The sequence below is a fragment of the Schistocerca nitens genome, chromosome 2, assembly GCF_023898315.1.
Source record: "Schistocerca nitens isolate TAMUIC-IGC-003100 chromosome 2, iqSchNite1.1, whole genome shotgun sequence".
Lineage (NCBI taxonomy): Eukaryota > Metazoa > Arthropoda > Insecta > Orthoptera > Acrididae > Schistocerca > Schistocerca nitens.
The window spans coordinates 947,428,807-947,455,468 of NC_064615.1; the positions used below are offsets into that span (position 1 = coordinate 947,428,807).

The 26,662-nt window shown below is 44.3% G+C and overlaps 1 protein-coding gene across 1 annotated transcript in view; it reads right to left on the reverse strand.

The window, feature by feature from the left end:
• LOC126237273 (protein Wnt-6) overlaps positions 1–26,662 on the reverse strand; it is a 661,913-nt gene that overhangs the window by 314,888 nt on the left and 320,363 nt on the right. The window lies entirely within an intron of this gene.

The following is a 26,662-nucleotide window of genomic DNA, read 5'->3' on the forward strand; positions in this document are numbered from 1 at the left end:
ACACACATCCATGGCCGAGGCAGGATTCGAACCTGCGACCGAAGTGGTCGCGCGGTTCTAGACTGAAGCGCCTAGAACCGCTCGGCCGCACCGGCCGGAAAAGTCGCTTTTATCCAGAAATTTTCACGTGTAGCCTACAAAGGCGAAAGAGGGCGTTGTCACCATCCCGTAGCTTGGATCGAGGCGGCACTCCAGGCCCCCCACTAAGCAGAACACTTCGAAAGTGACCGACAAAGAAACCATATAGTCCCTACATGGCGTAACTGTTATTAGTGACATCAATATTACTTCCACATTACCATATGAAGAGGTACGTGAAAGAACACAGAAAAGGGCGGAATGAGCATACTACTTACTTGTTACACCGCAGTTATTTCTGTTGTGACATACTTTCTTGTTCTTACATCGAAGTAGAGGTAAGAGGTACATGGAACAACACAGAAAAGGGCGGGATGAGCATGCTAATTACTTGTTACATCGTAATTATTTCTGCTGTAGCACAAATTATTGTTCTTACATCGAAGTACTGGCGGAATTAATCTTAAATAACGGCGAAAATTAATTTACATTAAACGGGCCAGTCATAAATTTAGCGGACGCTTTTCTTCCCTCTATGAGGTAGCGAAGAGCATCAGGAGCAAGTTCCTCGACTACTACTAGTCGACTATAGGAACATTTTAGTATTTGGCTGTAGTTATTCAGCGCGTGATTGAAAATTGTCATATTTCAGCAAAACGATAGCACCTGAGCGCCTTTGGCACCGATGTAAGTTGAGTATACAGATAGGCATACGTTTTTCTCGGCGAGAATCGTGATATCTGTGCGGTGTACTATGTTCGTGAATAATCCGTGACATTCTTTCGCATAAATTAAATGCGGAAATGAAACCGCAAATTATGAATGAGTAGATTACAGATTACTACGTATACAACATAGGCTCGCGGTTGACTGTATTTTCTAAAAGTGCTATTTAAGTAATGTTACTTGAAACTTTTGTAATAGTCTCAAAAATTCATTTTATATCACCTTTGTTGTACATCTTTCTTGTAAAATTTGCATGTACTTACTAAATATGATGACATGATGTTTTGTTTCCCGCTAACTTGTGATCAGAGCCGTCCCTTACTTCCAGTTCGCATGTTCTCTGCAATTTCCTTCAGAGTTCTCTTTGCACGTTGCGGTGGATTATTCTTACTATCTTGCATATATCACTGTGATCTATCCTTGGTGACAAGGTTTCTGAGCCTTTGAGCTACAATAAGAGGTAACTCGATATAAAACTCAAACAGCATTAGCAGGCTCCCACTTGTGGTGACAGTGTGCGATCAATCCCAATTCACTGGGATCCATCCATTAATGGTTCTTTTGGTCGTGTTGGTCGCATGCAATAGATCAAACCCTTATCAATGGTTGTACGTGAGTCGGGATCAGCTGGTCGTACATCAATAAAAGTAACACAAGAGTTACTGAGTGTAACAGAATCAATTCAGGCTGAGATAATTACATTACAAAATGAGACGGTAAGAGTTGCAGATGAGCTTCGCTGTTTGGGCAGCAAAATAACTGATGGCGGTCGAAATAATAAGATATAAAGTGCAGAGCAGCAGACAGTATTCTGATGTACAATTCCTGTGTGGACACGTTAGGTGGCTTCCACAATTACACTACTAGCCATTAAAATTGCTACACCAAGAAGAAATGCAGATGATAAACGGGTATTCATTGGACAAATATATTATACTAGAACTGACATGTGATTACATTTTCACGCAGTTTGGGTGCATAAATACTGAGAAATCAGTACCCTGAACAACCACCTCTGGCAGTAATAACGGCCTAGATACGCCTGGGCATTGCGTCAAACAGAGCTTGGATGGCGTGTACAGGTACAGATGCCCATGCAGCTTCAACACGATACCACAGTTCATCGAGCCAGTTGCTCGGCCACCATTGACCAGACGTTTTCAGTTGGTGAGAGATCTGGAGAATGTGCTGGCCAGGGCAGCAGTCGAACATTTTCTGTATCCAGAAAGGCCCGTACAGGACCTGCAACATGCGGTCGTGCATTATCCTGCTGAAATGTAAGGTTTCGCAGAGATCGAATGAAGGGTGGAGCGACGGGTCATAACACATCTGAAATATAACGTCCACTGTTCAAAGTGCCATCAATGCGAACAAGAGGTGACCGAGACGTGTAACCAATGGCACCTAATACCATCACGCCGGGTGATGCACCAGAAGGACGATGACGAATACACGCTCCCAATGTACGTTCACCGCGATGTCGCCAAACACGAATGCGACCATCATGATTCTGTAAACAGAACCTGTATTCATCCGAAAAAATGACGTTTTGCCCCTCCTGCACCCAGGTTCGTCGTTGAGTACACCATCGCTGGCGCTCCTGTCTATGATGCACCGTCTAGTGTAACCGCAGCCATGGTCTCCTAGCTGATAGTCCATGCTGCTGCAAACATCGTCGAACTGTTCGTGCAGATGGTTGTTGTCTTTCAAATATCCCCATCTGTTGACTCAGGGATCGAGACGTGGCTGCACGATCCCTTACAGCCATGCGGATAAGATGTCTGTCATCTCGACTGCTAGCGATACGATGCCGTTGGGATCCAGCACGGCGTTCCGTATTACCCTCCAGAAACCACCGATTCCATGTTCTGCTAACATTCATTGGATCTCGACCAACGCGAGCAGCAATGTCCTGATACGATAAACCGCAATCGCGATAGGCTACAGTCCGACCTTTATCAAAGTCGGAAACGTGAAGGTAGGCATTTCTCCTCGTTACACGAGGCATCACTATAACGTTTCACCAGGCAACGCCGGTCAACTGCTGTTTGTGTATGAGAAATCGGTTGTACGTGTCGCCACCGGCGCCATCCTTGTGTGAATGCTCTGAAAAGCTAATGATTTGCATATCACAGCATCTTCTTCCTGTGGGTTAAATTTCGCGTCTGTGGCACGTCATCTTCGTGGTGTAGCAGTTTTAATGGCCAGTAGTGTACATCATTAATCTGAAGTTGATCAACTTGAATCGAAAGTAGTCATACCGTAAAAAAATTGCAAGTGAGACGTCAAAATGACGATATACTAATTAAAAATTTGAGACTAGCAAAAACAAAACAAAAAAAAATCGTAAAAGCATTTCTTATATGAAAGCGTGGTGTCTGTCCTTTCGGATACGTCAGCAAGAACAGACACCGCGCATTCATACAACTGATTCGCGTCGATGAGCGAGGGATCCACCACCTTCGGTGCAGATACAGAATCACGTTCGACCTCCTGCGGTAATCTCAAAGCAGCGTGCATGGACGACATGGACGGGACTGCGTATAGGTGACGCTAGGTGGGAATGTGGATTGGCCGGGAGGCGTGCCTAGATATTCTACGCAATTACGATAAAAACTCGTCCGTATGGACACAGCAAATATATTTAACTGACTGATAAGTCTTTTCTGAAAGTATGGATGTGAAACATGCAACATGAACAACACAAAAAAGAAGACAATAAAGAACTTAAAGATGAGGATCTACGAAACAATTCTGAAGTTTTCATGGGTAAATCTAGTATCTAATGGTGCGGCACCATACTGAATCGAATTGGAGAGGAAAGGTCTATACTGACAGCTTGACTAAAAGAAGGAACCATTTGACAGGAAGCAGGCCGGGGTGGCCGAGCGGTTATAGACGCTACAGTCCGGAACCGCGCGACCGCTACGGTCGCAGGTTCGAACCTGCCTCGGGAATGGATGTGTGTGATGTCCTTAGGTTAGTTAGGTTTAAGTAGTTCTAAGTTCTAGGGGACTGATGACCTCAGATGTTAAGTCCCATAGTGCTCAGAGCCTTTTGAACCATTTTGAATTGACAGGACACACCCGAAGGCATCAACGAACAGTTTATTTGGTACTGAAGTGAGTTGTGAAGGGTAGGGGGAGACCCAAGTCTTGATTACAGTAATCACTAATCAGGTTTGTAACACTACAACACAATACTTCATGTTTTCCAGATTTCTTCTTTTCGGATTTTTGATACTAATTTCAGACCATAAATGTACATATTTTGACATTTTATTGTCAGTACTAATTATTTGGGATACTGTTACGCATATTTGCCGCTAATCATTGAAAAATACTGTTGTAACGAAATGTACTAGACAAGTTGGCAGAACAGAGTTGTTGCTATGTATCATAACAATCTCTAACCAAAGATAATCTCGGAATGGCACTAACATCGTTGGTACGCGACAGCGTAGACATACAGAGCTGCAAGTTGACAGTGAGACCGGACATGAGTAACAGCGAAAGTGTGCGCGGAACTTAGTGTGTTAACTCTGTGGTGATAGAATCTTGGGCAAAGCTTTACGAAGATAACGAGCAATCGTACGGGCCACAATACAGTAATCATTTAGGGAAGAATTTCAGGAGTGTTAAAGGAAGAAGAGCAGGCGCCCAAATATCTTTAATTTGCTCGTAAGGGAAAAAGACCTTTATGACTAATAATTGTTGTCATCAAATAATCATCACGCTGCACCTACAGCAACTCCAATTCAAACTAAGACTGTGCCGTTTCAGATATTTAGAAATGTAAGAGACTTCCCAGCGTATTAGAACCAGCAACTGAAGAGTAATATTTTATTAACTTGAAAATATGTCAGTGATAAAATTATTCCAAATCATCACTACCAAGCGTAGGCTCTTGCACCTAATTGTAATAACAGAGAGTCACATTCGTAAATGAAATGACCGGCACTTTAAATTCATGTAGGAGATGGATAGTAAATCTTAAATTTTGTTAGCTCGGTAAAAAGTGGAACTTCACAACTTAACTGCACATTTAACTACTTTCATTATCTGTTTGAGAAATAAATTTATTAAACATTTTAATCAGTTTGTCTGGCAAGATTTTAGACATAATCTATTTCAAAAGTTATGTAACTTTATGTATTTATCTGTATCTTTCTTGATTCTTGGCTTTCGTACTTTCGGCGTGATCTGCTTCCATTGGTACTGGTAGTGACGTATCCAGTGTCAATTTATTGTGATTTCGGTATTCATTTGTTGTGTTTCTGGTAATCAGTTTTGTTCATTGAAAAGCAATAATTACTATAATCTGAAGACAGTAAACATTGTAGTGAAGTAACGTTCCTCTATCACTGTCGTTTTCTTTGGCACAAGTGGAAATGATTTATCATTCCAAATTATTACAAAGTGTTCAGTGTAATGTAAATTAGCTTTATATCGTTATATAATGTATCGCATTTTTAACTGATTTCTCTCCTGTACATTGCCATCACCGTTAACAGAATTTTCAGTAATTATTAGCTAAGTTCACATTTTCACTCAATGTAATCAGTTTCGTAACTTTTTGTCGAAGACGATATAATGTCTCGTTTAGGAGGCTGCACTTTGCGCCAGAGATGTGTCTTTGCTCGGAGTACATGAATTCAAAGTGTCTACACCTAAATGCAGTGTAAAGGTTGCGTCCTATTCTCATTTCTACTCGTTTGTCATTACGAAGTTATAAAACAGGACATCATCGACTTTCAAGGTTCTTTCTTTCGCGCCCTTCTGATTGCTATCTTTTGCAGTCATATCTGACCACTCACTTCTAAGGAGAAGGTACGATTGTGTAATATTCTAGATTAAACAAAAATGTTAAGAAGAGTATTTGGGTATTATCTTAACTAGTACCTAAATTGTGCTTTACGAAATATTCAATCAATTTTCTGCTAAGATCACTTAATGGAGTATTTGAGACTTGCAGCATCTCGTCCTTTGGTATCCTATCTGATGGTAGCTAACATTCTTTGATTAATAATTATTATTTCATTTAGCGACATTAGAACCTGCACGTCCTTAACTAATCCAGTTCACAGTTTAATTTAAAATTAACATTAATGACATTAATAGAAACCTGTAATAAAATTTATAACGTCAGATAAGACGAACAGATATTCTATCATTTAGTGCGTAAGTACACTATAACGAGCTGACGACCTTTATTATTTCACTAAACAACAACAGTTTTGCTAAATTCCAGTTGAAAATTAATAAAATTCTTGTGAACAACTATTAATCCATTAATAGAAACACGTAAATTTTCCTGTTTCGATGTTACTAGCGTAACGCACTTCGTTGGCATGATAACTTTCAGTCGTATACCTATTCGCACTCTGCGGGTACAAAATTCTTCGAAACAGGTGCCTTTGCTGAAAATTACAGAACAATAGGTACACGTGTCATTCAACTACCAGCAAGAGTTATAGACAGATGAAAAGACAGGGACAGGATAGTCGATTATGCAGAGCTGCACCACATAATCCTTGGACAACTGTAGCTGCTTGTCCATTCCGATGAACAGGTCTTATAAGTCATCGTTGAATCTGCCCAGAAGCCCAAGTCACAGGCAGACAATTTAGTAATCTAGAGCAGCACGTTATCACCTCTCCTCACGGTGGTAGAGATTTGTTCCATCGCCGAGATTCGAACCGACTGCCTCTGCGCCGACGGCCGCGGCTCGGGAGCACGGCGGAGGCTGTTGGGGCAGGCCAGCCGCGCGCGTGGCTGGGAGCGCGCCCGGCGTTAATCTTAGCCGGCGCCCGCCTGAGTCAGCCGCGCCTCGCGTGCCTGCTCACCAGACACGTGGAACCCCCTCCCCCGCCGCCACACACTGGCTCCCGCACCCACTCCAAACAATAACAACGCCAGGCCCGCTCGCCGTCACCTCGCCCGTCGCTACTATAGGCTAATGAACGGGACCTCGAGGAGTTACTTGTTGCTGGCTGCCGGATACCACGCGATGTAATTCTACCGGGTGGTTATAATTAAACTCCAACTACTCACGGAGATCCAGTGCGTGCTCAAATTACCTTGTTGTTGTTGTTGTTGTTGTTGTGGTCTTCAGTCCTGAGACTAGTTTGATGCAGCTCTCCATGCTACTCTATCCTGTGCAAGCTGCTTCATCTCCCAGTACGTGCTGCAGCCTTCTGAATTTGCTTAGTGTATTCATCTCTTGGCCTCCCTCTACGATGTTTACCCTCCGCGCTGCCCTCTAATGCTAAATTAGTGATCCCTTGATGCCTCAGAACATTTCCTACCAACCGGTCCCTTCTTCTTGTCAACTTGTGCCACAAACTCCTCTTCTCCCAAATTCTATTCAGTACCTCCTCATTAGTTATGTGATCTACCCATCTAATCTTCAGCATTCTTCTGTAGCACGACGTTTCGAAAGCTTCTATTCTCTTCTTGCCAAACTATTTATCGTCCATGTTTCACTTCCATAAATGGCTACACTCCATACAAATACTTTTAGAAACGACTTCCTGACGCTTAAATCAATACTCGATGTTAACAAATTTCTCTTCTTCAGAAACGCTCTCCTTGCCGTTGCCAGTCTACATTTTATATCCTCTCTACTTCGACCATCATCAGTTATTTTGCTCCCCAAATAGCAAAACTCCTTTACTACTTTAAGTGTCTCATTTCCTAATGTAGTTCCCTCAGCATCACTCGACTTAATTCGACTAGATTCCATTACCCTCGTTTTGCTTTTGTTGATGTTCATCTTATATCCTCCTTTCAAGACACTGTCCATTCCGTTCAACTGCTCTTCCAAGTCCTTTACTGTCTCTGACAGATTTACAATGTCATCGGCGAACCTCAAAGTTTTTATTTCTTCTCCATGGATTTTAATACCTAATCCGAATTTTTCTTTTGTTTCCTTCACTGCTTGCTCAATATGCAGATAGAATAACATCGGGGAGGGGCTACAATCCTGTCTCACTCCCTTCCCAACCACTGCTTCTCTTTCATGCCCCTCAACTCTTCTAACTGCCATCTGGCTTCTGTACAAATTGTAAACAGCTTTTCGCTCCCTGTACTTTACCCCTGCCACCTTCAGAATTTGAGAGAGAGTATTCCAGTCAACATTGTCAAAAGCTTTCTCTAAGTCTACAAATGCTAGAAACGTAGGTTTGCCTTTCCTTAACCTTTCATCTAAGGTAAGTCGTAAGGTCAGTATTGCCTCACGTGTTCCAACATTTCTACGGAATCCAAACTGATCTTCCCCGTGGTCGGCTTCTACCAGTTTTTCCATTCGTCTGTAAAGAATTCGCGTTAGTATTTTGCAGCTGTGACCTATTAAACTGATAGTTCGGTAATTTTCACATCTGTCAACACCTATCATACCTTATGGCAGCGAAACTTGGTAGATATTTTAATGCGTTGACGTGGCGCCGATTTACGCAGGAAAAAAATTAGTTCCAAGTTTGGCCACCACATGCAATTGTGGCGCTGTACAGCATTTAGTCGACGTTTCCGATGCTCATACTGATGAAATTGAGTAAGCAGCGGTTAATAATAAAATCAACATTATACCGTTGTCACTTGTTTGACCTTTTCTGCTATGTCCCATTCCTAATCCATTATGTATGAAAACATTTGTATAGTTTTTCCCTTGCAGCCACAAAACCAAAACTGGAATTAATTTTTCCCGAGCAACTGCGTCCGACCATAACACATTAAAATATCTACCAAGTTTCGCTGCCATATGATGCTGTGGTCTACAGGAAAGTAGTATCAGACGAAAGTTGTGAACAAATCAATGAGGATTTGCAGAAAATAAATGTGTGGTGTAATGAATGGTAGTTATCTCTCAATATTAGTAAGTGTAATCTACTGCGTATAACAAGGCGAAAATCCCCATTAATGTACGAGTACAAAATAAATGATCAGTCTTTGGAAGCGGTAACATCAGTCAAGTATCTGGGTGTGACTATTCGAAATGATCTCAAATGGAATGATCAGAATACATAAGTAACGGGTAAGGCGAACTCTAGATTGCGGTTTATTGGTAGAATCCTGAAGCGATGCAGTCCTTCAACAAAGGAAATAGCTTACAATACGTTAGTTCGTCCAGTCTTAGAGTCCTGTTCGTGTGTATGGGACCCTTACCAGTTGGGTCTGATTCAAGAGATTTAGAAGGTCCAAAGAAGAGCGGTAAGATTCGTGACTGGTACATTTAGCCATCGCGAGAGCGTTACAAATCTCATAGAAAGTTTGAAGTGGGACACACTTGCAGACGACGCGCCAAACAGATGGGGCTGCTCACTAAATTCCGAAGTCCAATCTTCGCCGAGGATGTAGAGCATATATTATTACCACCAACTTTCAAATGGCGTAATGATCATCATTCAAAGATAAGGGAAATAAGAGCTCGTACTGAGGCGTTCAGACAGTCGTTTTACCCTCGCGCGATCCGCGAGTGGAACAGAGGGGGGTAAATATGACTTTGGCGCTAATTGTGCCCTCCGCCACACACCGCTCGGTAGCTAGCGGAGTAGATATGTAGATGTAGATGATTGAAGCCTACACTGGACCTCTGTGAGTAGCTGCACTTTATTTATAACCACCTGGTACTTACCACGAAACGCTATTCATTAACTGAAGATCCATTGCAATCAATCGGTCTCTTCCAAACCGATTGCTGTAGGTAAAAACTGTTTATTCTTCGTAACCTAAATTCTACGTAATGAAAGTGTGTTCTGATGTGACGTAACACACACTGTCGCCCACGACACAAAATTACCTGAAACTGTTGTCCCATTTCACATTGATCCTTTTACTTGCATTTACTTTATATCAGCTTCCTTCGTGTGGTTACAGTTTTGTACTTGGTTTCTCTTTTATAAATTATCCTCAGCTTTACTAACACGTATTGTAAGTCAGAAGCATCTCTTAATAGCAGTGACGTAGTAAGTTTCGTAGTGAATGCATTCCATCAACCACGCCTGCAAAGTCTTACGTGAGACCACTGCTGATCATAATTTTGATAATTTTTTATAAAAGCGTTTTGAAGCAATCGCTGCGTTTTAATCGAAGCGGGTGGTCAATATACTTCCCTTCCGACAACTTTTTTCACTTACGATATTGTAATTACTATTAATTACTAACTAAAACAACAATAAAGACATAGTAATAACTTTCATAATACTTGGCGTAGAAGAAAGCCAATTAAAGTTTTGTGATCCTCTGATGAAACGGAATCGTTTGCTGTACGACATGATAACACTGTGTTGGATTTTTAATTTTTGCATTTTCTAGTGATTTTTGTTTGGTATGTTTTTAGCCCTCACCACTACTTACAACCCGATTCATTCAAAACCTTAAACATTTTGCATGTGACCAGAACCAGCAATTTGTGAGGTACCCAAGTGTCTCTAGGATGCACTGAACTGTCTGTATTATAAAACTGGACACGTAATTCAGACATAGGGCATGCCTGACGTCATGGGAATGACGTCACTAGCCCATGGTCTCAGCTTACGAGAGGCGAGGCCCGCGAGGACAGGCCGTGTCACGTACGTCACATCTCGTGACACTGCAGGTCTTCAGAGGGCCAGCAGCCATCTCCTGTGGGGAGCGAGTAACTGTCTCAATTCCTACCTGTGCAGTTAAATGCGTGCAAGCTCTCGACAGCACACGACAAAGGTAACACCTTTAGTGGGTACCGTTTCAATTATACACTCCTGGAAATTGAAATAAGAACACCGTGAATTCATTGTCCCAGGAAGGGGAAACTTTATTCACACATTCCTGGGGTCAGATACATCACATGATCACACTGACAGAACCACAGGCACATAGACACAGGCAACAGAGCATGCACAATGTCGGCACTAGTACAGTGTATATCCACCTTTCGCAGCAATGCAGGCTGCTATTCTCCCATGGAGACGATCGTAGAGATGCTGGATGTAGTCCTGTGGAACGGCTTGCCATGCCATTTCCACCTGGCGCCTCAGTTGGACCAGCGTTCGTGCTGGACGTGCAGACCGCGTGAGACGACGCTTCATCCAGTCCCAAACATGCTCAATGGGGGACAGATCCGGAGATCTTGCTGGCCAGGGCAGTTGACTTACACCTTCTAGAGCACGTTGGGTGGCACGAGATACATGCGGACGTGCATTGTTCTGTTGGAACAGCAAGTTCCCTTGCCGGTCTAGGAATGGTAGAACGATGGGTTCGATGACGGTTTGGATGTACCGTGCACTATTCAGTGTCCCCTCGACGATCATCAGTGGTGTACGGCCAGTGTAGGAGATCGCTCCCCACACCATGATGCCAGGTGTTGGCCCTGTGTGCCTAGGTCGTATACAGTCCTGATTGTGGCGCTCACCTGCACGGCGCCAAACACGCATACGACCATCATTGGCACCAAGGCAGAAGCGACTCTCATCGCTGAAGACGACACGTCTCCATTCGTCCCTCCATTCACGCCAGTCGCGACACCACTGGAGGCGGGCTGCACGATGTTGGGGCGTGAGCGGAAGACGGCCTAACGGTGTGCGGGACCGTAGCCCAGCTTCATGGAGACGGTTGCGAATGGTCCTCGCCGATACCCCAGGAGCAACAGTGTCCCTAATTTGCTGGGAAGTGGCGGTGCGGTCCCCTACGGCACTGCGTAGGATCCTACGGTCTTGGCGTGCATCCGTGCGTCGCTGCGGTCCGGTCCCAGGTCGACGGGCACGTGCACCTTCCGCCGACCACTGGCGACAACATCGATGTACTGTGGAGACCTCACGCCCCACGTGTTGAGCAATTCGGCGGTACGTCCACCCGGCCTCCCGCATGCCCACTATACGCCCTCGCTCAAAGTCCGTCAACTGCACATACGGTTCACGTCCACGCTGTCGCGGCATGCTACCAGTGTTAAAGACTGCGATGGAGCTCCGTATGCCACGGCAAACTGGCTGACACTGGCGGCGGCGGTGCACAAATGCTGCGCAGCTAGCGCCATTCGACGGCCAACACCGCGGTTCCTGGTGTGTCCGCTGTGCCGTGCGTGTGATCATTGCTTGTACAGCCCTCTCGCAGTGTCCGGAGCAAGTATGGTGGGTCTGACACACCGGTGTCAATGTGTTCTTTTTTCCATTTCCAGGAGTGTATATTGATTTCCTGTGGGCCCTACGCGGAGCTGAGCTTTAGCGATGTGTGGCGGACAAGGCGACTAATGCGACGTCACAAGTTCGTTGCAGGAGTCTTATTTCTCGTGGGCCCCGAAGAGAGAACATATACGGCAGTAGCACTTCCGTGAGTCGTTGTGTTCAGACGACAGATGTGTATATGTTTTCAAGACGGCTCTGAATTGTTTTTGCACGGGGTGAAGGTGGCAACACTGAGACACATATCATTCAGTGCATCGACATCATCTTTTGAAACAGAACAGAAAACAAACAAGATTATTCGAAGTTTTGCGGTTTGTCATTTATTAAGCTATAAGATCGCCTCAAACATGCATATGAAGCTGCGAGCCTGCACACTCGACAACAAACGACTACAAGCAAAGTACATCCACGGTAGTTATGGATTTGGGATCTCTTTTATTAGTGGAAATTCGAGTTAATAGCAGTTAAAATAAACAACAGATAGATCTCAGTCATCGTCATCAGCGATTTGCCATACGCTGTTGGATCTTTTCCAAGCATTACGATCGTCAGTGATGCAGTACCATGCTGCGCCACCGTGTTTCCTGTCACTTGCCTTCCTTTCATTAGAGTGTCGTCTACATCTACACCTACATGATTACTCTGCAATTCACTATTAAGTACCCCGCAGAGGATTCATCGAACTACCTCCAAGTTATCTACCGTTCCACTCTCGAACGGCGCCCAGGAAAAACGAACACTTAAGTCTTTCCGTTCGCGCTCTAAGTTGTCTTATTTTATTATGATGATCATTTCTCCCTATGTAAGTGGCGCAAACAAAATATTTTCGCATTCGGTGAAGAAAGTTGGTGGCTGAAATTTCGCGAGCATATCCTGCCGCAACGGAAATACGCGCGGCGCGGGATTAGCCGAGCGGTCTTAGGCGCTGCAGTCATGGACTGTGCGGCTGATCCCGGCGGAGGTTCGAGTCCTCCCTCGGGCATGCGTGTGTGTGTTTCTCATTAGGATAATTAAGGTTAAGTAGTGTGTAAGCTTAGGAACTGATGACCTTAGCAGTTAAGTCCCATAAGATTCCACACACATTTGAACAGTTTTGAAAATACGCATTATTTTTAATGACTAATATCCCAATTCGTGTATCACGTCCGTGGCACTCTATTACCTATCTCGTGACAACATAAAACGAATTAACCTTCTTTGAACATTTTTGATGTCCTTCATCTGTCCTATCTGATGTGGATCCCACACCGTGCAACAATATTCCAGAAACAGAAGGATAACTGTAATGTAAGCAGTCTCTTTAGTAGACCTGTAGCATTTCCTAAGTGTTCTCCCAATAAATAGGAGTATTTGGTTCGCTTTCCTCACAATATTATGTGTGTGATCCTACCAGTGTAGGTAATTCGATCTCTGAACTACTTCATTCAATTCACAGCCTTTAGATTTTGTGATGTATCGTGTAATCCACACACAGCGGATTTGTTTTAGTAATTATTTGTATGACTTCACACTTATCACTTTTCCCACCACACAGATATCTTGTCTAAATCATTTTGCAATTGTTTTGACTTTACAAGACGATAAATGACAACATCATCTGTAAACAATCTAAGAGAAATGCTCAGATTGTCTTCTAACTCTGTATAGATGAGGATTGGCGGAGGGCCTATAAAATTTCCTTGGGGAACGCCAGACATAATTTATGTTTTACTGATGACTTACCGTCAATTACTACGAACTGTGATCGTTCTGACAGAAAATCGCGAATCCAGTGCACAACCGTCTCGGTGTTTTCCTATTTCTTTAAACCCATCAGAGAAGCGTCTTGGTCCACCTGCCGTATACTCGCTACTCGCCTGACTACTCGTTTTATGCATTTCCATCCCATTTTCGTTACAATCCTAATTACGTTTTCCGCTCCATTTCATTATTTTCCTGAACCTCTTTATTAATCGCTGACCAGCCCTGAATTTTTAAATGGTTCTCACCTTAATATTCCATATCCCAATGCCATTAGCCGACAGTTGTACTGTACTACAGTCTGATAAAATATCTACATATCAGACAAATCGAAACCTCTGTTTCGTTTACGTCAGACACTTCACACTGTTTTTACCTTTTATCTGTACACATTTCAGTCGTCGTTTTCAACTTGTCAACTGGTTGTATAATTGTTGTTAGTTTGTACTATTATCTCTCCTCTTACATTATTTTAGTCTAACTGGCCAGGAGTGGATGACCATGCTTCATTCCCCGACTTTGTATCCATTGTCATATCCTCTTCGATTTGGGCGCCAACGCCAGTTTACTGCAATCACTCCACATCTGAAAATGGAACACTTCATTTCCGACGGTCCACAGAGTCCAAGTGTTTCAAAGCATTTGTCTTAACGTCTCCGACAAAGAACCTAAAAGTTTTGATTCTATACAAAGTAAATAAACGCATGAAATCATGTATTAAGTCACTCAGTGATAATACCGACATCAAAACTGATGACAGAGAGAAGGGCGAAGAACTGACTTCGGTCTTCCGAAATTGTTTTATCGCAGAAATCGTAAATTGGTCCTCGTATGATGACCACAATGAAAAGTATTGAGATGACTGATCACAGAACAGAAAATCAACTAAAATCGATCAACAGGAATCTACACCGGATCAGATGCTTATGAGATTCCGGAGAGACTGTGTTAAGGAACGTGCTTATCTTATATCTGCTGTTTAGGTAAGTCGCTGGAGCTACGAAGGGTGTATAGTGATTGGAACCAAAACAAAAACCATTCCTGTTTTTGGGAAGAGACGTCGTACACAAGCATACAACTACATGCATATACCGTTGATGTCAAATTACTGTAGAACTGCGAAACATATTTTATGCTCGCCCATTATGACGAAAATCTCCTCTTCATAAAAAACAGCACTGGATCCGTACACAGAGATCTCTGGAAAGTCAAGTTCCCTGTTTGCATGCATGAAATCCAAAAGCGCCGTAGACATAGGCGTCCCCGATTGTTTAAAAATGATTCAAATGGCTCTGAGCACTATGGGACTTAACATCTCAGGTCATCAGTCCCTAAGAACTTAGAACTACTTAAACCTAACTAACCTAAGGACATCACACACATCCACGCCCGAGGCAGGATTCGAACATGCGACCATAGCGGTCACACGCTTCCAGACTGAAGCGCCTAGAACCGCTCGGCCACCAGCGGCCGGCGTGCCCGGTTGTTGCCGGCTTGCTAGACTTTAGGAAGGCCGTCGATACAGTCACGCAGTGTCGTTCAATGAACAAAACGCGAACTTACTGACTGTCGGGACAAATATGTGACTGAATTTAAAATTTACTAGGAGATAAAAGCTATTCTTAAAGGGACGAAATCGGCAGATCTATTAGTAATTTCGCAAGTACACCGAGGAAGTGTTATAGGGCCGTTACTGTGCACAGTATACATAGATCGTGTAGTGGACAGCATCGAAAACTTCATGACGCTGTTTACAGACAATGCTGTTGTCGACTTCGGAATCTTGCAATGCCGAAAGACTATCATGATCCAGGAAGGTCTACGGAGGATGAATGATTAGTGCAGGGACTTGTGTAGGTACATGGTGAAAGACCCCTCGGATATGATAAAGTTAAAATTTATTGAAAATGAAGCTACTATAATGAATAAATCAACGTCCGAGCATAAGCGTCGGCAAATACATTAATTATGATTGCGCAGTAAGGCACAGACAAATGAAAAAAAAACGTCATTCACTTTTTTGTACATGATTTTGTTTCACTCCCTCGTATGTAGAAGGAAGGTTAAGAGGTATTGCTCGGAGTATGACGTTCTACGAGTGTTTTGTCTTATATGTGATTCTGAATAACAGAAGACTTAATAACAGTATTAAGTATTTTCACTGAAGCCAAGTTGGGAGGAATTTCATGTTTTAGATCATCTTGAGAGACACTGGGTTCCCTGGAGTCGGCTGCCTGCAGCTACAATTGAAATGTAGAAAAGGAAGTCCATGGTCATATTCTCGCCAGGGATAACAAGAAGGAGAAGCTTACAGAAGACAGCATATATAATTAAAATATGTAGTGATGGACAGAAAAAAAAGAGAAATGGAGTAAGGTAAAGTGAATGAACAATAGCACAATTTCATACACACGCAGAACATTTGATAATAATGCCGTTGTACTATCCTTTAATTTTCCATTTTTATTATTATTATAATACAGACTGCAGTTACCCTGAACGTAAATGTGTGTAGTGTGTGAAGATACCCAGTCATGATCGATTGCGCTATTGCCGATAAATCACCGGAAACAGTAACTACCGTCCAGGGTGACCTAATGTAGAATCATCCCGTAAAACCGAAACTAGGTGTAGGAAAAGCAGACATCATGTTGACATTACTTGGAAAGATCTGGAGAAGATGTAATTTAGCTACGGTAGATGTTGCGTACGAAACACTTTTAAAACCATTTTTTGGGTACTGTTCATCAGTTTGGGACTGTTTGGAAGGTTTGGTTAGTGGGAAGAAGGAAGGAAGATTGTCGTTTATTGGGCCAACGACATCGAGGTTATTATAAACGGAGACAAGCTCGAAATGTTTCAAGGCTGGGAAGAAACAATCTTCCAATGTGCCTGGAGCGATATATGAAACACACAGAAGGCCGAAATCTACATGGCCGGACGCGGAATTGACTCGTCGTCCTCCCAAAAGCCAGTGCAGTGTGCTAATGATTGCGCCACCTTGCTCCGTGGGAAGTTAACAGAAAAGATAGAGAATATCTGACGAAGATATTTTAGCGCGGGTGAGAGTGTTATGGACATGTAGAACAGACTCTAGCGGCACACATTACAAGGGAGGCGTTGTACTTCATGGAGCAGTTTTCTGTTGAAATTCCTAGAGCACACGTTCCAAGTAGAGTTAGGTAACACGGAATAATTATCATCTAACATTTAAATTATCTGGCAAAGATCGGACGGTTTAAGTGAGTGGGGTAAAGCCAGGATCTTACGAATGATTGTGGAAAACAAATCTGCAGTGGTTACACAATAATTACCTGATTGCACTGGAAAAATGAAAACTACAAAATGCAGATAACTATAAGTCATGAAAGCCTTTAACCACTCAGGAAAAGTATAGGATTCGCAGAACCTACCTGATCTTAACGGTACGACAGCAAACGCTCAGGAATTTTCAAACCCTGCTTACCTGACCTACAATTCTTATCATCGTATTTTGCATTAAGCAGCGTGGAAAGCTTAGAACGCCGTGATCTGGTTCAGTCTGTTGCACACCAGCTGCTGACTGTCAGAAAATCTCTTCTCCATATCCGTCGGCAAAATATTTCGCCAGTACTTCCGTCAAGACCTCCAGATGATGGCTTCACCTCACAATGCCCAGGTGTAGTGCTCTGTTCAGGATCCCCAAACGACATGTTCTCCACCGAAACATGATTCTCTCTCCTCTCTGCAAGTCCGCTGGACTGGCCAATGATATTGGTGTTAACAGAATAACTACACTCCTGGAAATGGAAAAAAGAACACATTGACACCGGTGTGTCAGACCCACCATACTTGCTCCGGACACTGCGAGAGGGCTGTACAAGCAATGATCACACGCACGGCACAGCGGACACACCAGGAACCGCGGTGTTGGCCGTCGAATGGCGCTAGCTGCGCAGCATTTGTGCACCGCCGCCGTCAGTGTCAGCCAGTTTGCCGTGGCATACGGAGCTCCATCGCAGTCTTTAACACTGGTAGCATGCCGCGACAGCGTGGACGTGAACCGTATGTGCAGTTGACGGACTTTGAGCGAGGGCGTATAGTGGGCATGCGGGAGGCCGGGTGCACGTACCGCCGAATTCCTCAACACGTGGGGCGTGAGGTCTCCACAGTACATCGATGTTGTCGCCAGTGGTCGGCGGAAGGTGCACGTGCCCGTCGACCTGGGACCGGACCGCAGCGACGCACGGATGCACGCCAAGACCGTAGGATCCTACGCAGTGCCGTAGGGGACCGCACCGCCACTTCCCAGCAAATTAGGGACACTGTTGCTCCTGGGGTATCAGCGAGGACCATTCGCAACCGTCTCCATGAAGCTGGGCTACGGTCCCGCACACCGTTAGGCCGTCTTCCGCTCACGCCCCAACATCGTGCAGCCCGCCTCCAGTGGTGTCGCGACAGGCGTGAATGGAGGGACGAATGGAGACGTGTCGTCTTCAGCGATGAGAGTCGCTTCTGCCTTGGTGCCAATGATGGTCGTATGCGTGTTTGGCGCCGTGCAGGTGAGAGCCACAATCAGGACTGCATACGACCGAGGCACACAGGGCCAACACCCGGCATCATGGTGTGGGGAGCGAGCTCCTACACTGGCCGTACACCACTGGTGATCGTCGAGGGGACACTGAATAGTGCACGGTACATACAAACCGTCATCGAACCCATCGTTCTACCATTCCTAGACGGGCAAGTGAACTTGCTGTTCCAACAGGACAATGCACGTCCGCATGTATCCCGTGCCACCCAACGTGCTCTAGAAGGTGTAAGTCAACTACCCTGGCCAGCAAGATCTCCGGATCTGTCCCCCATTGAGCATGTTTGGGACTGGATGAAGCGTCGTCTCACGCGGTCTGCACGTCCAGCACGAACGCTGGTCCAACTGAGGCGCCAGGTGGAAATGGCATGGCAAGCCGTTCCACAGGACTACATCCAGCATCTCTACGATCGTCTCCATGGGAGAATAGCAGCCTGCATTGCTGCGAAAGGTGGATATACACTGTACTAGTGCCGACATTGTGCATGCTCTGTTGCCTGTGTCCATGTGCCTGTGGTTCTGTCAGTGTGATCATGTGATGTATCTGACCCCAGGAATGTGTCAATAAAGTTTCCCCTTCCTGGGACAATGAATTCACGGTGTTCTTATTTCAATTTCCAGAAGTGTAAGTCCCAACCTAGCAAAAACAGCACGACGTTAACCAACTACCTTACTCGCAGGTACGCAGTTCTTAAACAATTCTCTGTTGCACTTTCACTCTTCAGTTAAGTTTTTCACTTCACTCACTATGCTAGTCTCCACATCCGAATATCTCGGAAATTGGCATCCTGACTTCCCTTTCTCTGCTGTTTCTTTAAGACTCACCAATGGAGAGCTCTCTTACAACTTTGTAGCCAAAAGCGTGTTCACCCTACGTGAAACGGTGCCAGGAATGTAGCCCATCTCTTCCCGTACACAGAAAATTCCTGAATTTGTGTCGCTTCTCACAGAAAGAAATGTGGCTGAGTTCTTCCTCCACAGCGTTCAAGGAAAGGGACCTGTTCGCGAAAAAAAAAGTTCTTTTGAAACTACTTTCGACCAGATGAGCACAACTTGAGAACACCAAGATTCTGCACGAGCGCAGGTGCTCGTCACGGCGTGTTATACGACTTCTTTTAATGGAGACCTGGGACTTAATATTGCGCGGGGCGCATTAAGCGAAAAACTGCCAGAATGCAACTTCCAGGCGCATGGGTTAAACAATGCTTGTATGTGCCACGAGAGAACATTTTACCTCATCCCCTGCTTTCTTCCCTGAAAAGCAAACTTAAACTCCCAGGGTGAAGACACGACCAGACACCAAGCCAATGCCCTGGGCCTCTCTGCCTTGCCTGGCTCATCATGCACCCAGCTAACCGTCAGAAAATAGCACATACAAAACTTCCACCAGGAAAGGGAAGGAATTATTATAAAAGTAGACGGCTTAATCGTGGTGATCACTGAGGTCACTTATTACAAGTATTAAATATGTATTAACGGGGATAGTACACGGACAGTCTAGAATTTATATCAGTTGTGAATGAAACATGAGACGTGGCAGTCCAGCAATGGACTGACGCATATAAGCACCATTCGCGAATGGAAAAAGGAGGGGTGGTAAATGGTGGGAGTGCCAGAAGTACCATCCACCGTGAAATGTAAGGTGGCTAGTGGAGGACAGATGTAACTGGGGAGGAAATATGCACTAAATCTGCACTTCAACTGAAATAAGTTTTTCTGCAAGATTATTTAGGGTTTCGAATTGTGAAAGACAATTCGGTAGCGTGAACAGCTTTCACATGTAAGTCACTCGTCAATTCATAGACGATCCGCCACTATCCGACTATTTCTGCAGGAGCAGTACATCTTTACAAACAGGAATGGGCAGTGTCTTTTGTGTAGACACTAACACTTTGACCGGTGCCAGCCAATCAGAACGCTAGGCGTGTATTTTGTGGCTCGACGCCCTGCAGTTTGAAGCAAAAAGCACTGTCTTCTTGAGCAGCACGAGCATAAATGATTTAGACATTTGTCTCGTGTATTTGACAGGGACGCATCCGACCGGAAACTTTTAGCAGATTGGTGAGATGGCTGCAATTTGCGAGCAGTATTGGAGATTATGTTAACTCGTGTCCTTTTCGCGTTGAATTTTGTACTTGGACTTGCCGTGGAAAATTTTAAGCATTTGTTCTCGTTTTTGATCTCATTAGGACACCCGGTGACCAGTGTCCGTTTGTGAGTTAACGACCCGTAAATTCAAATGACTTTCAAACAGGTTCTGTCAGTCGAGAGGTTATTTTTCAGAAGTTCGTTAATTTGTTTTTAAGTATTCTTGTGTCATGATGTACAGAGAGGATGTTAAATGGTTTAATCTGATATTTGTGTTCGTCCATGACGATTAACTTTGGGTACATGGATAAATGAAACGTTGTACTGGGTTTATCATACATTTGGCCTTCGATAATTTGTTACCTTACACCTTTCACTTGCTTCACAAATTCCAGCATGTGTGCCTTACCTCCGCGTGTGAATACTTAGTTTTCTTCTTAGGAAACGTGCTACATTCATCTATATTGGAGTTTGTTCAGTGCCTGCGATGTATGCACAAGCATGAAACCAGATGAATTGTCAAGAAAGATAAATTCTGAGATAAATTTCAAATCACTTTTCACTTACATCAGTAATCTACACTGATTACTGAAATTGTTGGGGTCTAATATACCGGCCAATAAAAAAGGTGATCTAAATTGTCTTCTGCTTCCTCTTTTTACTGTTTTATTAGGAACGAAATGCAAAACTGGCAGCTGACAGCAGCTCAGAAGGTTGTCAAGGCGATGGCAGTGTCAAGGGTGAATTCAATGCTTGTCACTGCGATGTAGGGTGCTGACCGCCTGGCGTTTCGCGCGTGCTGAGACTTATACGGTGGCAATGACAGCTGCGGCGACAGATTTAGGCGCCATTTTTCGTGCCTTGCTGCGTGTGCCTGTTTAATCAAGCTACGAGCGTGCGAACACGACTAATATACCCACCTGATCCTCATATGACAAGGATACACCAAGTAACAGAGTCCTGGTAACAGAATCCTTATTTAGATAAGTACCGCGAAACATGTCTAAGTGGAAAAGGCTTTACCGAAACATCTGTTAACACGAAATAATACTAGGGTGTTCACAAACGTTTTTACTTTTGGCACGAAACAAAAACGTTTGTCGCGAAAGGATTCTGCTCCTCACACGAAGAAATAAACACTGTCTGATAAAAGTAGAATGTGCATAGGGAGTTAAAAACAACGGGTAACCATCTTCGAACAAAACTCATAAGCTACACATTTCTGTAGTCAAAGCTAAGTAACGCTTGAGGCGGGCCGGCCACTGTAGCCGAGCGGTTCTAGGCTCTTCAGTCGGGAACCGCGCTGCTGCTACGGTTACAGGTACGAATCCTGCCTCGGGCATGGATGTGTGTGATGTCCTTAGGTTAGTTAGGTATAATTAGTTCTAAGTTCTAGGGGACTGATGACCTCAGAAGTTAAGTCCCATAGTGCTCAGAGCTATTTTGAGCTTGAGGCGGTGTAAAGAGCGACACCACTGGAGAGCTAACGACTGGATATGAATGATTTGGAATGACGAACTACGTACGCTATATTCTGTGGCAGTCGAAAGGAAGGATCTGCGTTTGGCTGATGCCTGGAGCACGTTACCTCCCAAGATATGAATTGTGGACAGCGAAGTGCGGAAGGGGTGGTGTTTTTCTTAGAGTGTGATACCTTATTGCGCTTAAGGAAAGTTAAATGGGGAAGGACACACATTTTGTAGCATTGTGTACTGCGTAAAGTAAAGTAACATTTAGGAGGCGATGATTGCAACAGCATGACATTGCGCACTACCAAAAAACAACATCTATGGCTTGTGGACAATAACATTCCAGAAATGCAACACCCTGGGGATGAGTTAGAACGTCAGCTTCATAAGACCTTAGTGTGCACCATTACTACCTTCTCTGGTTTCAGCTGTCGACTAAGAATAGGCTAGCATTCCTCCACAGCATTCACATACAGTATTGAATGTACCCCAACGGAGTACAAAGTATCATAAGTTGGACACAATACATATTAATGTGCACTAACAGGTTAATTCAATCCATTGATTCTTATTGCACATGTGTCCACAGCTGCGACGATTTTTTTTTAATTATTGCATCCCGCCGGCAACATTCAGTTTTACTTTACAATTATAAATGTGGTGTCTGTCCTTCGCACATGTCCGAAAGAGCAGACACCACTCATGTAATTGTATAGATATGCCTCGACGGGCATACCACAATTTCATCGGGGTGCGTATCATCGTCCATCTCCTTACTGGAATACAATGGGGCCGCGAGCGACGGAAAAATGAGCGAAGTCACAGCATCAGTGGTGAATAACACTCGCAACTGGATCGGACGGGAAGGTATTCGGGTGACCGATCTGTAGAAGCGGAACACCCGAGATTCGAATCCCGCTCCGGTTACAAATTTTCAAGTGCAGCTGTCGAATTATTTCAACGCCCAGAGCAGCTACGTCTTACAAATTTCCTTACAGTTTCACTTTATTTGTTTTATATCGTTTAATTTCGACCTTGGGCAGTTTCCAACATCTTGGAGAAAGAACCGATTAGAATGCAGTACACCAACGATCAGCAAAATAATTAAGTACAATGACAAACCAGATTATAAAAAATACGCTAAGATTAATAAGAACTTGCTGGACATTGTAGGCAATACATTTGTCCAAAATTAGCGATGGCATATTCTGTCACACTAGAATCTTGTATATTATGTGTATGATGAGTGCCTAGTGCAAACATAGGACTTGTAATAGAAACCTGTACTGCTAGCATTTTCCTCATGAATTTCGGTAGATGTATTTCGACGAGTGTTTGGCAATGTACTCACAGGGTATCAGGCAGCTCTTGCCGCAACGGACGTCATTTTGAGGATAATCTGTAAATACAGAAGAAGGAAACTGAAACTCCGTCCGAACAGTATCGACGGACCTACCAGTCGCTCCCAGCACGTAGTGAGCACACCATTCTCCTGGCCGTTGTCAGATTTCGTGACCAGAGGCGCCACTTCGCATTCAAGCAGTTTCTCAATTGACGTCACAACCGCTGAGTGCATCCCGTTTGCCAACAGCACTCGGCACACCAGATGGTCACACATTCGAGTGTTAACCAACACCGACAGTGCTTTACTTCAGTGATCTGATGGAAACTGGTGTTACCAGTGAGGCAAGGCCGTTTAGCGTAATTTAGTCAAATCGCGGAAGACGAGCCGAAACGTCTTGGGGCAGCGGCCGAAGGAACTGTAATAGTTGGTGTTCTCCACATCCCATGCAAGCTGTGGGCGAGCCACTGTTCCACACGTGTAGCGCCAGTATCAGAGGTATTTTGAATTCCACCTTTGCAGCTACCAGAAAACGGGCGACATAGCTGACAGCAGAGCTGGTCCTACACATGTGCTACTGGGGAGAGATATGGTGATCTCGCTAGTCACGGGAGTACCTTAGCATAACGTAGATAGTTCAGAGCGACACGTGACATGTGTGGAGAACATTTTCCTGCTGAAAAATGGAAACAGGCTGCTGTCGCATGAGAGGAAACATATGAGGGCGCATGATATCTGTGACATACCACTGTACTGTCAGAGCTCTCTCAAGCAGTGACCTGGAGTCACACCGGATGGTTCCCCACATCATGAAGACACCTCTGTGCCTCTCTAAAACTTTGGATGAGTAGGATCTCGCCGCCATACTCACCGTCTGGCACTGCGTACAATGTATAGTGTTTATTAAGTATTGTAACAGCCTTGATATTTTCGATTGTTCATATGAGGCTAGGGCAGTGAGGCGAGTACCCAAGTGCTGTATTGCCAGTGCTGACGCTGCGGTGTCAGCGCTGATAGTGCGGCTCTTCCCGAGCGACCAATGAGCATCGAACCAGCCCAGTTTTAACAATAGTAGACCTCGGGGACAGCTCACTCTCTCGGTTACTGGCCTTGACACGTGGCATATCGATCTTGCAGAAAGTGAACTTTTTGGCACTACCTTCTCTTTTTTTGGACTTCTTAATCATTTCTTCCCAATAAATCACTTTGGTGTCAGTAATGGGTTCATCTTATTTGATATGTCCGGCGCCAGTGCAAGTGCAATGAGAACACAGCTCAGGTAACAAACGGAGAAACAGTTTATTAAAGAACACATAAACAAAAACTTATTACTGGAGCGAATTTTTACAAGAGCCGTTCATGTTAAAGTCACAACACGAGTCCGTAAATGGGCAGACGGACCCAATAAATGACAAAGTTAACGTCTGAGTTCACAACGGAGTTGAAAAGTTACAACACAGAGTAACGGGGATGGCCAATACCAGAGTCCATTGCAGCCTCCGGTGGAGAGCCCACTATCTGACGATGTCTGAGGTAGTCACTGACGACTCCACTAGGCGGTGGTGACTTGCAGTAGCAACGTTTGTAATACTGAGCTGAGGGTAAAGGGAATACTACGTAAGTGTGACCATTATCCCCCTGTATTAATAGGGCGACCTTAAGAATCGATAATTCTTTGTGAGGATATCAGAACGTTTGTAATACTGAGCTGAGGTGAAAGGGAATACTACGTAAGTATGACCATTGTCCCCATGTATTAATAGGGCGACCTCAAGAGTCGATAATTCGTTGTGACGATGCCAGGACCTTTGTAATACTGAGTGGTCCAGTTATGCCAACTGGGGTTCACTGATGGAGTTTTCAGACCACCATGTCCTCAGAGGATCAGCAGATGACTGCCACATCTAATGGGAAGGTGGCCACTGCTTGTTCTGCTTCGGTATCCGTGTGGAAACAGACCTCCAGTGCCGAGTCAAATTGTGGGTCCCATTGGTTGTCAGGAAAGGATATCAGCATGTATGCTGACGCATGGAACGATATTTGAAGCGGTAGAAGTATCGGGACAAAAACAACACCCACCACTGGAGACGACATCCCGTAACGGGTTGGAATATTCTAATCAACCTTGAACAGTGACGGAACAGGTTTATGATAAGTTAGGAGTGGGAACTTCTTCATGGCAATAACAATAGCCAGGACTTCCTATTCTGTTTGTAGTTGCTTTCAAAATGGTTCAAATGGCTCTGAGCACTATGGGACTCAACTGCTGAGGTCATTAGTCCCCTAGAACTTAGAACTAGTTAAACCTAACTAACCTAAGGACATCACACACATCCATGCCCGAGGCAGGATTCGAACCTGCGACCGTAGCGGTCTTGCGGTTCCAGACTGCAGCGCCTAGAACCGCACGGCCACTTCGGCCGGCATAGTTGCTTTACACCTACGTGAATTTTCTGGAGATGAGCGCAACAGGGCATTCCACTCCGTCAACTTCATGCGACAGAACTGTGTCCAAGACAGTCTGATGTGTCAGCTGTTACAGTCAATGACTTGGACGAGTATGTTGGACTAAGGAGAGCTTGTTTTAGATCTCGGAAGGCTTTGTCATACACAGGAGTCCAATTTCATTTGTCATTTTTTGTGCAGTAACTGATTGAGGGATTCTGTTATGGCTGCTGCATGGGGGATGAATTTCTATAGTAACTGAGTTGTCCTAACAGAGTTTGGAGTTGTTTAATGTTCTTAGGGGCCGGAAGTTTCTGCACGGCTTGGGCGACATGGGCCGTATCCTTGAGGCACTTTAGACATGTCCCAAATATTCGACCTGTGGTACAAAAAACAGCATTTGTCCTTGTTTCACTTAAGATTGGCCTGCTTGAGCTTGGCACATAAGGCGTCTAGGTTGGTCGCTAAGTCTTCAGGACTTTTACCTGTGACAGTGTGGCCATTCTGGGCACATCCCGCGTCGGATTTTCTAAGTAACGTTGAAAAATATCTGGGGTACTGGCAAAGCCAAAGGAAGCCTGTTATAGTGGAAAAGGCCAAAAGGGCTGTTATCAATAAAATGCTTTTTGACACGTCGTCTTAGGAAAGTTGAATTGATGCATTCCATAACTGGATCTTTGTGAAGATCTTTCTCCCTTCGACTTCTGGAATAGGTTAGATGTCGATGATTGATTGGGCATTATCTCCGCAAATTATGGGTGACCCATTTGGTTTTCCCACAATGACGACCCAGGTGGCCCATTGACTGGTTAGGGACTGCAGTTAAGATGCCCTCATCTTGCAGGTGGCTCTTTCAGAAGCTTATACCTGAGTGCAAAATTAACATTGCCTGCCTTAATGAAGTAAGGCAGGAGTAAGGAGACATGATCTTCAAACCCTGTGATGCTGATAGAAGGCCATGAAAAAGCGCATTCATATTTGTTGTGTATGTCATGTAAATACGAGCTGGCCATAGATAACTGAATACTGTTTGCAGAGTCACAGACTTA